Below are 14,612 nucleotides of genomic sequence, written 5' to 3'. Positions count from 1 at the left end.
ACATTACAACAGCCATGAACTAGACACAGTTAAAAGAAAAAAGGTAGCATGTAAAAGCAAAGGATCATCTCCTACTGTGACTCCTACTGATTTCTGAATCCTGTCTCCGCCCTGCTCCCCATTCTTAAATCTACAACTCTGCATTCTTTTGCTAAAGTTATCAGATCCAGGTCAAAGAAGAACACAAGGTCCTGCTGTCACAATCAGTGCCTCAAATTAATGTGTTTCTTCAGACATTGTTGGCTGAGATAAGTAATTAAAAGAAGCAAAGGGTCACATCTCAGCCTCTCCGCTGCAGCTGAGCAGTCAATGGAAAGTACGATTCCTCTGCTCTAGATTAGCAGTCAGTGAAAGCCTCACTCCGGGTTCTTGGCTACGTTGCAAAATGGTGATGTGCATGCTCTGCTCTGCCACAAAAGCACTTTCTGTGCACAATATTGTAACGACCGGCAGTTTAAAACAGCTAGACTTCACAAGACAGGCAGTAACTTTTGTCGGCTACAGAGAAGGCAGATACCTGCAAAGACCCTCCTCCCAGAAGGAAAACCCCAGGCAAAAGCCACAAGAACATCACGCTGGTCACGTAAGACCCCAACTGTTACCCTGCCTGTCAGAGACATACCGTGTGCACTCATACAACACCCTCCCTCCAAAAACACTACTGTCCCCCGCCTGCCCGAAGACTCCCTGCAATGCAGAGGCACCGGCACGGCACAAGACAAAAAGCAACAAGCTACTATGAACAGACTGAAGAGCTGATGCGCCCCGATGCTCCCTCCCGCTTTTACGGCCCTCGCGGGCCTTCCCTGAGCGAACGCGAACCGAGGTGTGAGGCGAGCAGATACCGGCCAGGCCCGGGGCCTGGCGAGGCCTCTCACCGGCGAGAGCTGCTCGGGGCGGGGGCCCAGCGAAACCGGGCCCCGCAGCACAGAGCGCCCGGCGGCACGGCCGCTGTCCCGGAGGCGCCCGTAGCCGCGCTCCCCTTTACTCTAGGGTGAAGGCGAAGCCCCGAGGCACCACCGGCTGCCCCGGGGACCCCGCACCCCCACGGGGTGAGCGTCCCGCCACCCACCTGCGGACAGGCCGCGCCGCGCCTCTCGCCGCCACCACTTCCGCCCGCCTCGCAACAGCTACTTCCGCCCGGCGCGCGTCACTTCCGCCCGCCCTTGCCAGCAGCGCGCCGGCGGCGGGGGCAGGGCGGCGCCATTTTCCCTCCCCTCAGGCGGTTGGCCCGCGGTGTGCTGGAGCCCGGACCGCGGGTGGGTACGTGGAGCGCACAGTACAGAGCCTGTGAGGCAGGTCCCGGGCCGGTCGCCTCGCTGGCGGGGGAGAAAGGCGTGGGGATGCTGCCCGCTGTTGGTGGCGGTTGGCTGCTCCTGAAGGAGGGCCCCGTCGCTGGACTGCCTGTCCCAGGTTTGCTTCTGTGTAGGTTCTCCCAGGCGTTTGCGTTGGATCTAAATACAGGGCACCTACACCCCATAGCGTGTGTCTGCACACATAGAAATACAGTTTATGTAAATGTGGGATCTGTGCCTTTTCAGTATTAGAGGGCACTGATGTGCCTGAGATGAGGTATTTCAGGAGGGCAGATAGACAAAGCTATATAAACACGGCTGTAATGTACTTTTCATGTCTGATTATTGCTTTATTATATGTGCCAAGCTTTATTGAAAACTACTGGAAAGCTGTCAGAACTTGGAGAAGCCTTGATGTTAATATTGGTCATTAGTTTTAGTGCTTGGCACCTTTCAGCTTTTTTACCTGGGAGATGAATTCTGTGGGCATGTGAACAGGCACAGACCGTAACCTGGGCTTGGGCTGGAACAGGTGGGCCCACTGTTTTGGAACGACTCACCACAAGTGCCCTCATGCTGTCAGAAATGCAACACTTCCTACACTACTGGATCTCACTGGGGGGTTTTATCCCTTCAGAAAGCTGTGATACTACAACAAAATTACAGCTGGAAACAAGTAGTATCCATTATGAGCACTGAAAGCACTTCAGTCTACATAAATGAAGACAAACCATCCAGTCAACAGCCAGCCAGTCTTAACCACAGTGTCAGGGAACTAGGGCCGTAATGAACTCATACAAAATTGAAATTCTTACTGAAAATGCTGGACTAAAAACATCTCAGTTCTGTGTTTTCTGACAATCAACCATGTTCCTGAGATGGTGAAGCTGATAACTGCACTCCTTTAGGTTGTTGAGCATTCCTGAAGTAAGGAACCACCAAGATCACTTGAAGATGCCCCATTAGAAAACCTAAGCATGACCCCAATTCTAACCTATGAGTGGAGTTTTTTCTACCACCTATTCTAGCACAGGTGTTTGAGCAATTACTACTGTTATATATAGTGCTTATAGGTGCCTCTAGCAGGAAAAATGAATAGACCTGCTCTTAATTACATTTGGAGATTATCAGAAGGGAGCCTTGAGAGCATTTGGAGTGATGCTTTGATGCTGCCCTGCCAGACTACAGTTCATAGCTGTGGTGGAGCTCTGCTTTGCACTCCCTAAAGGAACTGGTATCATAGTAAAGTCAAACCTCATTCAGGAATAGCAGTGACTGCTGAGAAATGTGGCATCAAATTCTCCATTTCACCAAAATCAACTGTTACCCTACCACCACAATCTGCCACTTAGTGTCATCATTCCCAGTTTCTGCTGGCTTGGAACACGAGAAACACTTTGAAATAATTGTTCAAGATTCTTGCAGTTAAACCTCAACAGCAGCAGTTTCTACTCCTTTCTCTGTAGAACCTCCAGACATTGCTGGTGGCCTGGATGACCAAAGTGGGAAGTTTAATGTTTCCTTTGGTGCTTTGTTAGCATTTGTCTGTCATTGCTTCTGTGTCAGTGAAGGTCACATAGAGCTGCTCCAAAATCTATTGAAATCAGTGGATTGTGCCTCCACTTAAGACAAAAGGTGGAATGGGGATTTTTAGGGTTTTGCACCATTTATCTTCAGACCAGACAAGAGAACGCCATTGATTTCACACAGGGGTTTGGCAGATGAACTGGTGTGAGTAGAAGATTTCTTGCATTTCGAGGCTTTGCTGCAGCTGAACTTGGGAACAATTTTCTGTGGACCCCAACGAAGGCATTTGGGTTCTCTTACTTGGACAGTAAGGCAGGGAGGCCTTGGCAGTGGTTGCATTGGAGCATGTTTGGGTTGAGTGTTGGGACTGTTTAGACCATGTAGTGGTGTGCTCCCCTCCACCGTCCTGACCTAACAATGACTGTATTTGGCTCAAAGTGGATTTGGGAGTTTGGCTTGGGCAGCATGCCTATCTCACAAAACACATAATGGATGTGTACTAACAAGCAAACTGACTGACACCTGGGGCGAGGCAGGGGCCTCACAGCCCCCTGTTGATTCACTGAAGGCCAGGAAGACTCCCACACATTTGTAACTGTGAATCTGTATCATAAATCTGCCTGTACCAAATCTTCCCCACTCTACACTGAACCATCAAGCCCAAGTGACCTTCCAGAATTGATACCTTGTTAAGGGCCAATTGGCACACAACAATTGATTAGGCCCACCTCACCACGAGTATAAAATCTGGCATTTTACAATCTTTTTTTGAGAACAAGAACTCAAACTAGTAGGCAGTTCGACAGGTGTGGAGCTCTCTTCTCCCCAAGCAGGGATACCTCTTTGGTAAGTTTTGCACCTCTGACTATGTCAGATAATATTGTTAACAAAAGCACCGAACTCTTCACTCAAACTTGATTTTTGCAGTAAGCGTATTTATAAAAGCAATTCCAAACTTGTTATATCTGTCGCCTTAATAACTCATCTATTTTTCCTCCTTAAACTGGGCTCTGACGGGCAAATGTTGACTCTAATGACTGGCTGTACATAAAATCCCTTAGACTTAAAATTGTTGACCAAGTCTGAGACTAGGATTGGATCTAGATGCACCTAAAATCCTCTCCAAGAGGTTTAGAAAGCAAGGGGATCCTTTCTGAACCTCGTGACTCAATGAGAGGGCTGTCTCTCCCCGTCCAAGACCCCTGGCCACTCATCAGACGCTTAACATGACAGACCATCAGACAACTACTTATGAGCTGTTCTGACTCCAGGGAATTTAATAAGTAGTTATAAGGTCACTTTAGCCCTACTCATGTTATTAGTATGGAAATTATGTAAATGAATGACTGCTCATCCAGTGGAAAAAGATACACTAAAGGCATTACAGGATATTTGACTCTCTGTGTCTTTTAACTGCGTCAATTCAGTAAGGTGGCCTGTTTGAGTTATGGTGCTTCGGGGTGGTCCTCCTGTCATCTTTTTCTCTTAAACCCAGGAAAGGTGCCTGTGAAGACATAACGAATTGCTAGCCGAGTTTTGCTTTGAATAGTCCTCTGATTCTAATCATAGAAAACATTAGCTTTGTCTCTTGCTTTCTGCTGAAGTAAGCCTGTACCTTTCTGTAATACTTCTCATGTGACTGGCCAGCATTGAACTATGCAAAGCTGTATCTAATCTAAACCTAATCTGAGGGTCAACCAGGCAGAACTGGTCAATGCCCCCAGACAGTAATCCTGTCCTGAGTGTGGAGTGGCATTCAAGCCTGACGGCCATAAGCATTTTTCTTCCCTGATTTCTCTCACCCTGACTACACAGGTTCTGCGGCTACACAAAATCTCTTTGCATGCATGTGAAGTGGGCAAAGAATTCTTTTTGTCAGAAAGGTATACAAACATACTCCAACTACATTCAATTTTAATTATGGCAAGACAGGACTACTTCCCATTAAAACTGCCAGATTTTTATGTATCTTTTCTTCATTCCATTAATTATTTACCTTCAGTTTTAATAACACAGTTAAGGGCACTATATATAGTTTATGCTTTATCAATAAATCATATGTCATCACAGCACTCTCCAAACTAGCCAGCTACAACAAGGTCTTTTACCATCACATACCAACATACTCTTCATGCCAGTCCCTCTGCTGCCTTCTCCTTGTTTCTTCTCATCCAGGACACGCATGCACACTCTCTGCTTCTTCTTTCTCTCTTGGCTGCTCTCTCTTCATTGGCTGCCCAACCTCTTAACAGAACCAGCCACAGCTGCACCTTACCTACATCAGCCAACCCACCGCCCCTGCAGCCAGCCCACAGCTGTATATTATCAATGTTAATTAACCCAGCTTCAATCCTCTATAATGTGTGTGCATCTTCATATTTATCCTATAAATTATAAGTACCAACACACTTGCGTGGATCTGCTGAGCTATTCTAGCAAACATATTCCCACCAGAGCATCTCTAAGAGTCTGTGGAGGTGAACTCAAACATTCCTCACTTAAGGGGAGCTGTTTTGTAAGATTTTAAAAGGTTGTCAGTCTTCTCACAAGCCCTGACAATCTCCCTCATCCCCTTCTTCTACCTCACCACAAGCAAATAGTTTCACCTGACTTCCTGAAGTATGGTTTTGGTCTTCCAAAGCAGAGAAGCATGAGGGCCTACAGCGAAATGCTTTCTCACTGGATTATAAGAAGGAAGGGATCAGGACGACAAAGATAATATGGCAGTGGCCTTGGTGCGATTAGAAAAGGTAAATCTGTAAATGCAACAGTATTATCTGTGTTGCAGAGTTGATAAATATTAGGATGAGTTGCCTAAGTAACTGGTGACCAAGAAGACAGATGATCCTAGTGTTTTGTTGCCAGAAAACAGAAACTGCAGACAAGAACGGAGTAGCTGGAGAGCATGGTGGTAGGCATCACACAGGTGTGCTTCAGAATGGAGAACAGGTGATAATAAGGGATTGGTCCAAGATAGAAGTCTTTACTTGTGTTCCCTTGTAAAAAAGCATTGCATCTGGTAGAACAGAATGTTCAGTAGTAAGTTTTCACCTGTGCTAAAGGTTCAACTCTGGTAGGGCTCAACACTGAACTCAGAAGGAATGGCAGTATGTCATGCCTCAAAGGAGTTGTTGCACTGCACATCAACACCAATGTCTGCAGGAATCCATCTTGGAAGCGTGAGAGCCCCGAGCCAGCAAAGTAGGGACTTACACACAGCAGTGTCATGCACAGGACATTGGTACTCTCTGTGGTAGTGAAAAAACTACGTATGTTCTTAAAGAAGTGTGCATGCATGAGAGCAAAATGGGATTCTGGCCAGTCAATGGCAGCTTTCTTGCCGGTGGGAGAACATGATAGGTGAGCAGAGATAATGTGTGTGTCTGAGTATCTTCAGAGATCCACCCACAGAGCCTTGAGTGGCTTTTTCTGCAGCTCTGGGCTACTTTTGGGGTGGAACTCTGGGACTCCACGGCAGTAAGACCTCACGGAGCAAAGGCTGCTGGGCATCCCTGGGACAAGGCAAAGCAGGGATATTTTAAATCAAACTTCTACTTGCTTACCAATAAAAAGCACACATCCATGCCCAATGTGAATTGATTTAACCGTGTGAGTGAGGGGGAAGATTTTGTATTTTAAAAGCCCGAAACAGCAGAGTATTTACTCATCTCTAGCAATGCATCTGCCAAACATTATGTTGGCTTTTGACAGTTAGTATGGGATTTCCTTTTTGTTGTTTGTTCTATCAATTGTTTCTATAGAAATGCCATTTTTATCAGACTAAATGACAATATCCTGAAATAACACACATCTTCAGCAAATAAAGATATTTCTTGCTCAGTAAGTAACATATCTATATCACACTGGGTTTTCCTCCCCTCATTACAACATTGAAGTAAAATCCAGCCAAAAGCAAGCTGCCATACAGCTGAGACTTGAGAGAACAGACTGCTGTGGAAATTAGAAGGGGCAGTCAAGCAAATGTGTTTCTCAAGCATTCAAACGCTGCCTCTGAAGAGTATTGCAGGTGAAAATCAGTGTTTGCACAGATGGTGAATGCGTCGTCATTGACAGTCACTGCTTCACAGAAGGCTCTAAATGAAAATAGTGTCTGAGCTGACTGTGCCTGACAATGCCCTCTGCCCCTGCTATCAGTGAGGAAAGCAACATTTCTGAAATTCAGCTTCTCTGGCCTGAGGGGAGTGTCTGTCATGGCTGCTGCTATGGGATCTGTCTGCCAAAATCTGAGCAACGTAGTGGATGTGTTCAAGTCTACTGTCATAGATTTTAAAGGAAGCCTGTCAAAGTGCCTAAGCCTGATATTTCATGCAGCTTAAGACAGTTTAAAGCACTGGGTATGCTCAGTTGATTATCCTCCATGGAAAATCTCTGGAAGAACTGGCTGTTTTGTTGACATATCAGAATTTGTTCCTTTCTTTTCAGATTATTTACTGTTGTATTAGGGGGAAAACCTTATACTTCTGCGCCAGAACAGGATAAGAGTGATGCTTTCATCCTTTATCCAAATCCCATCTGTACTAGCCAGGATATATATTGAAAGGAGCACTGTGGAAAGCTCACCTCTTCTAGACTCCAACTCACACCCTGAGAATGAAAAGCATGGCCTCTGCAATGCATTCACTTTAGGGAGCTCAGTATTCGGTGTAGGTACGTGCACAGCTGGTACTGCCAGTGGACCCAGGCCTGAAGGACTTAACTCTAAATAGCTGTTCCGATGCTGCTAGGTCTGCCAAGAGTTTTTAACAGTGATGGTCATGATGTCCTGATGACATGGACTGACAGAACTAACTGCAGTCATGCAGAGCTGGGCTTTTGCCTTTATCTTTGGAAATGTAAAGGACTGTGGTGAGGAGCTGTGCCTCATTTTCAGAAGTACTTCCCCATGGGTCTTATGAGGCCGTATCTGGTTTTGTGTCTCTTGGGAGTGACATGGAAAGCTGTGGGTTCCCAGAGGAGCATGCAGGTGGTGTGCGTTTCTGCTGCTCAAGTAGCAATACACACTGCTTCACCCAACTTTCTGGGTAGGGAGAGATAAGCAGCCTGATGAGAAACAACTGTCTAAAAGGACAGCCCAGAAAGGTGGAAGAGAATTATTCTAAGGAAACTACCAGAACTGTATTGGTATCACACGGGATATCTAATACCTAGATGTGGCATGGGTACATAGTGCCGAGTCACTTCTGAACTCTGTTGCCACCTCATACGCTGAAGAAGTGGCTTTGCCAGTCTTCTGCAGGGTAGGAACTGGCACTCTGTTTCTCCAGAGGCTGAGTGCTTGTGAAGTTTGGTGTGTGCCTGGCAGCAGAACAGGACTGTTGCCTCACTCGGTGGTACTTTGTGATGGAAGTGAAGCCATCAGAAAGCTTCAGCTGTACACACTTCTCTAGCAGATTGATGTGAGAGCATCTTTCTAGAGGACTCTTTTATACTTGTTATTTGCCTGACAACAAGTTCTTTTCCATGTTGTTTTTTTAATTTTATTTTCTGAGGTATTTATAGCTATTGTGATCTTTCATGACAGTTGCCTGTGTCAGGAGCAAAGAAGTTGATCGTGGCCAGAGAGAAGCTCACAGGCAGAGAGCCCCCCTCCTGTTAGCAGCAAGCGGTTCCGCTAGCAACACCAGCATTTAAAAGCCCTTTTCTTCAGTAGCACAGTTACAGGGGAAACAGCAGAGATCGCTCCAGTGCTTGCTCAGTGTCACTGTGTGGAAGCATTGATTGCTTAGATGTGCATGTGCACCTTTTCATTTTGGTTTGTCACTGAGGGCCATGCATTTTAAGAGTCTGTCTGGCACTGGACAACAGCCCTGAGCACTGGCAGCCTGCCTTCTACAGACATACAGCAGCAGCAACTGTCCAGCTTTCTTCCCATGGGAAAATGTTGGGAACTCTCCAAATCATTGACTTGGCTCTGAAATGGCACTGCCCAGATGGCTGTTCTGCATCAAAAGTTGTGAGCTGTGGAGCTCGATGGATAGATTTGGGTTCCAAGTTTAACTTGGGAAAGAAGTTGGCCAAGCCCCATGATAGTTAGGTACTTCCTGCTAAGGGCCAGAAGTATTTTCTCTTCATCTAGCCATACACGCCACATTTTGGTGCTTGGAGCTGCTGCTGATTTGCCTAGCCTAGGATTGCTCCTCTGGTCAGCCAGTGTGTCTAAGGACATCTCTTTCCTATTTAAGATAACAAAATATTCTGAACAGACTCTTCCATTGCTGCTCCCTTTGATTTACAAAGTCCCTTAGTGCCGAGGAGAGAGAATCTGGGGGGTGTAATTCCTTGGTGTTGTCTGTAGCACCCCATTAAAATTGGAACGCCTTTACAACATTTGTAAAAAGACTTTTACCCTCATTTTCTCCAAAGCACTTTGTGGACAGAACCTGGCTAGTTGCAAGCCAAGCTACCAAATCCCACTGCAAAGCAGGGTACATCAGCTCAGGCTTGGTACATGAGCAGCAGCACCAGCAGCCTCAGGATGCTGGTGGACTATTGTAGGCATGGCCTTTTGCTGCTGCCTGTCTCTCAGAACACCTGTCCCATTTTACACAGGTACGTTCAGCATACATGGAATAGGAAATATCAGCACCAGCAGAAGACAAAACTCCTGTGCACAGAGAAGGGCAGAAGCAGCAGTAGGTCGCTCATGCTGCCTATGGCCCTTCATGTCCTACCTGGGGCTGAGAGGACAGTATCTGTTCCATCTCTGGCCATGGAGGTTGGAGATGTCCTCCCTCATCAGCAGCCTCAAAAAGGAAGAGCAACAGTTTGAAGAAGCAGGAAAAAGAGTGATTGGATTCTGCTCCAATACAGTTGGCAGAGGAATAGCCTTTGCTTATTCTTAAGTGCATCTTGGTAACGACTCAAGAGAATGGTGTAAGGGGAGATGAAGCTCTTGTTGACAGCGATAGGAACAGAACTGGGAAAGGTTTCTCAGCACTTAAAGATTGAAAAATCCAGGAAGCAAGAAGTTGTGGGAGACAGTGGGTGTTCAGGTGTAGGAAACAGCATATCAGAAGGAGCAAGATAAGGGAAAGATAGAAATAAGAAACAGGTGCCAAATTTGAAAGGCACAAGCCAGAGGAATAGATGAGAAGGGAGAGCATTTCATTCTGAAAGGAAGGAGCGAATGTCAGTGCAAATTCTGACATATCTGTGCAATGTGGCAGTAACATTTCTAAGCTTAGAGCTTGAGAATAGGCATCACTGCCACCAGGAAGGATGGCAGGAGGCAGGGCGGGGACATCAAAGAGAATGGAAGGGAGACAGTGTGGAAGCAAAAAGCCTAGAGTGTAGAAATGGGTTGAGAATTAAAGGGAAGACAGTGGGCAGTGACAGGAGATGACAGTGGCAGGAGATAACAAGCAATGAGGAGCACTTCACCTCTAGAGAATGGCTCTTGTGGGCTTCATGTCTGCGTGGGTGTCACTCATGCCTTCCAGCTGCATCAGATCCCCAGAAGTTTTGTCCGTTGTCCGTTAAAGCCCAGGCCTCTCAGGGCACCAAGCCTGCTGATTATACCAGGGGTGCCTGCATGCCGGGGTGGTACGAGTACCACCTGGCTCATTTCATGCTGTTAATTGGAAAAGCATCACACAACAACAGGCTGGTTGTTCATCCTGCTGCAGTCCCTGGAGCTGTGACCAGCACACTGAGAGTCAAAATGCCCCTCAAAATGAGGCATCCTTTGTCAGCAGCAACATACTAGAGTATGCAAAGACTTCACAACCTCAGAAACAATATTGCCTTTGTCCTCATGTCCTCCAAGAAGGCAGCAAACTACAAGCACTGGAGGATGTAATCCAAGTGCTAATAAATTATTGATGTCTCCCATCGGCTTTTTACTTACTGAAAGGATATCAAAGCTCATTCTGTGAATGGTCCAGACAGATTCTCTTTTGCTATATTCACAATTTAATTCACAAATATTGCACTAAGCATTAATATTGAAGCAATGCAGTATTCTCTCTTTACAGGCTTGTGAAAGATAATAGACATGTTTTGGGTTGCACAGACTCATAAACAAATATGGTGAAAGAAATGCCACTTGTGACTCCAATGGACATTTGAATTTGTAATTTTAAAAAGGCAGAGCTTATTATTACCTAGGAATACACTTTTTGTATGTGTGTGTGTATTAACAGTCTGATCGAAATCACTGGACTTGCTCCTTACAGATAGTCTGCATAGTTCTCTGGCAGCTCACACATGTTGTAGGACGGTATGACTTACTTTATATTTAGCAGTAGCTCCTCTCTTTCAATATGCCTATTTGCATAAGTCAGCTAACAAACCATCTGTATTGGAAATACTCTTTCCATTACTGTCAGCTTTGGGGCAGCATGTGGCAGTTTCTTAACAGCATATATTAATTTATGCTATTTTTTGGAGCAGCAGAGAAGTAATTTGAAATCATCATACTGCAGTTCCCCGGGTAGGAGTCTCCCCTGCACAGACGGCTTAGTGTTCCTCTTTCAATAAAGCACTCTGCAACTTTTGATGGCTAGAAATGCTCAGGATCCTGATAGCTGACAGACACCAGGTTCCCAGGTAGATCTTAAAATAGTACTGGATCTTTGCAAATTTAGCCCAAATGCTGTGTCTCACTAAAGGGCAGAGGAAAATTCTTCCTGTTAAATCTGTGCCATGGCCCAGCCGATCTCAGAGAAAGGATTATCAATGTTTTAACAGAAGCATGGTCTGAGTGACAGGGAGCTGATCTTAAACTAACACAAACTGCAGTTCCTGACTGCACCAGTTTCTTCTTGCTCTGAATAGAGGTGGCAGTGCTATGAATGTATGTTGTCTCTGTTCTTTGCTAGCTATTTAGAAAGAGTGAGTGACCAGGCACAAAGCCCAGAAGAGAGAGCTGATTTTTGCAATATGGTATACATATTTTGCAAGCCAGCCTGCAAACTGCTTATCACATTTTTGATGCTATATACATAAATATTCATAATTAATCTGTGCAAGAATAGAGGGGAAAGCTTCCAAAGAACAAAAATAGCCCCTTCAGGCAGCTCATACCAGTGACACTGATCCTCGGTATTTCTGAAATAAAAAACAAGCTTCTTTGCGTAGATTTTGCAGTACTCCAGAATTCAAGCTTCCTTATTTCCCCTGTTCCTTCAGGATGTGAAGGCGACCTTGTTAACAGAGATCAATACCTTGAATCTAGAGCTAGAGAGGTGGAAATAAAGGCACCAAGTGAGACATGACATTTCCAAAGCTTAAATCTCAGAGATAGCAACCCTCATTTTGTCTTCTCCAGGTCTGTTTCACCTCTAGGCTTTTTCCCATGTCTTGGTCTCAGGTACCGGCAGAACGCTGACACGTGGCAGGTGGGAAGATGTACGTGCCTGTGCTTTTCAGATCGAAAGCCTGAATTCAACTGGGGCTACATATCCTCAGAGACAGCTCCATCCCTTAAAGGTGGAAGGACCAATTAGCCAGTCCTTGGGACTGCTTGCAGCTGTAAGCCAAACAACAGCCAGGATTGGTTTAGATTAAATAAATCACAGTTTATTCAACATCAAAAGTGGAATGTCTGTGAAAATAGAAATAAATTTGAAACCTTCATGAAGCTGTTCAGGCTGCCCCAAAGCCCAGCGGGTATTGGACATATTTATTAAATAGAGGCGACTATAGGAAATGGGATGGCAGACAAATCTGACCGGCTGAGCTCTGCCAGGTCTTTGTTTTCCATCCTTGTCTGACTCAGCTTTTCAATTTGATGCTTTTACTCCTGGGCTGCTTGGCTTGCCTGGCTGACACCTTTCTGGTGCACAGATTCTCCCTGCTGTCTGTACAAATGAGGCCCGCGCCTTCAGAAAACTGCCAGCCCTTCTGCCTTTCTGAATGGGGGTGCTTCTTCACAGCTGCCTTGGGATACTCTGAAACCTATTTTTAGGACATCCCTTCATGGTGGCTTTAAGTGTTGCTTTTTAACAGCCCCTACAAGAAGTGCAGCACAAATGCAGTGTTCGGCCCAGATTTCTCAGTGCACAATTCTCTCTGGCTTGGCCCATTTCCCCTCTGCCCACAGCCCTCCATCGTGCCCCAGCATGGCCACAGACACCTGTTTCATAGTGTATATAAGGTCACTGAAACCATCTAGACAAACATATGTGGGCTGACCGAGCAGGACAGGGGTTTAGTTTTTCTTTTCTCCGATAGATCTCGTCGAGTAAGTGACAGGCACTCCTTGTGCATTCCTTATGGCTTCTTCCCGTGTCCCAGATGTGACCTGCTCCCTGCCCATCTGCTGGCTATCTTGTCCCCAAGAGATCATTTCTTATTGTGCCATTTACGGAAAGGAAACAGGGTATTTCAAATGTGCATTTTCATGTGCTTTATAAACCTGCATTGTACTGCGTTCCGCTATGTGCATCCGACAGCTCCTCTCCAGAGCCGAGGAGCAAAAGCCAGACCGTTTTGCACGTATATATTGGATGCAGCCAAACAGATGCCACTCCTGCCAGGAGGAGATGTCATCGGGGGAGGACAAGGCACATGCGGCTATAGCTACAGCAGCAGTAGATGCACTGCAGCATGATCCAGAACCACAAAAGGCAAAGGGAGTTTGTCAGTTGTCTTTCACAGACATCTGGCACTTCCAAAATTGGGGGGTTTTCTCCATCTGGCATCAGCCAAGACTTACCCTGTGCAATGAATATCCTGAAATTCAGACTTAGCAGACCCCAATGGTTCTAAAAAATCTCAGCTTTGAGGCTTTTTTCTCAATACATTCACACACCCAGTACTGGTCCCTGCTCTACAATCATTCTAATCAGCCTCTTACGCAGCCCGAGGGCCATGAAGCAAGTGGAGCTTTCCAGAGCAGCATGCCTGTAAAACAGCAAGCATGTTGTGCAGAGTAGAGGTGTGAATATTAATGTGAAGGTTGATGCTTCAAGTGTGCGTACTTGCCTGGTTGCAGGATTTTATGCAGCATTTAAAATATATACTGCTCTAGGGCACAGGGAGAGAAACGGATCAAATGAGGTGAGCCTCACAAGGCAAAGACTGTAATGAAACATGAAGCAAACATGCAGAGATAAGATGGTGCAGTACACCGGTCTTGGTCCGCAGAAGAGCAGATGATGACTGGATGCGCTGAGTGCAGGATGCAGGCAGGAGGAAGAAATATTAACAGTGCAGGAAGTTTGCAGGAGGCTGCAGCTGTGGGGGGAGACTCCCCTGCTGGGGCTGATGAAACCCAGGAAAGGCTCGGGCAGCGGCAAAGGAGGAAGGGGCAGAGGTTCCCTCCGCCAGCTGCCTCTCCGGGAGGAAGGAGGCGGAGGTGGGCGGCAGGGCCGGGGGGCCGGGCAGCCCCGCACCAGCGCTGCAGCCGCAGCGGGGACAGCAGAGGTGCCCGGCGTGGGACAGGAGCGAGGCTGCGCCCCGGCTGCGCCTGGAGAGGCCGGGACAGCCCCAGGGCTGCGTCCCGGCAGCGCCGCCTCTGCCCCCGCTGCGAGCGGGGCGGGGAGCGGGGCATCGCCGGGCGAGTTTGGCTGCACCATGCGGGAGCGCTCCGCCGGGGCAGCCTTCGCCCTCCTCCTCCTCCTCCACCTCCACCTCTTGCCGGGCCGCGTCCCGCCGAGGGGTGCAGCCGCCAGCCCGGGCGAGGGGCGGGCTCCGGGGAAGGGCGGGGGGGTGGCGAGGGCGTGATGCTGCGCTGAGAGGGGGTGGCCGGCGGCGAGGGGGCATCCTGGGGAGAGGGCGAACCGCGCGGGGGGGGGGGGGGGGCGAAGCTCCCCCCGAGAAGGAGAC

The 14,612-nt window shown here is 47.2% G+C and overlaps 1 protein-coding gene across 1 annotated transcript in view; it reads right to left on the bottom strand.

Moving 5' to 3' along the window:
• The window catches only part of RPAP1 (RNA polymerase II associated protein 1), a 39,938-nt gene extending 38,812 nt beyond the window's left edge, over positions 1 to 1,126 (bottom strand). Inside the window, exon 1 of the mRNA XM_005231551.4 lies at positions 1,073 to 1,126. The gene's annotated coding sequence lies outside the window, so the exon portion shown is untranslated. The remainder of the gene's footprint in view (positions 1 to 1,072) is intronic.
• Positions 1,127 to 14,612: the final 13,486 nt, after the last annotated feature.

The sequence above is a fragment of the Falco peregrinus genome, chromosome 1 (genome assembly GCF_023634155.1).
Source record: "Falco peregrinus isolate bFalPer1 chromosome 1, bFalPer1.pri, whole genome shotgun sequence".
Lineage (NCBI taxonomy): Eukaryota > Metazoa > Chordata > Aves > Falconiformes > Falconidae > Falco > Falco peregrinus.
This window is presented reverse-complemented; position numbering and strand designations above follow the sequence as displayed.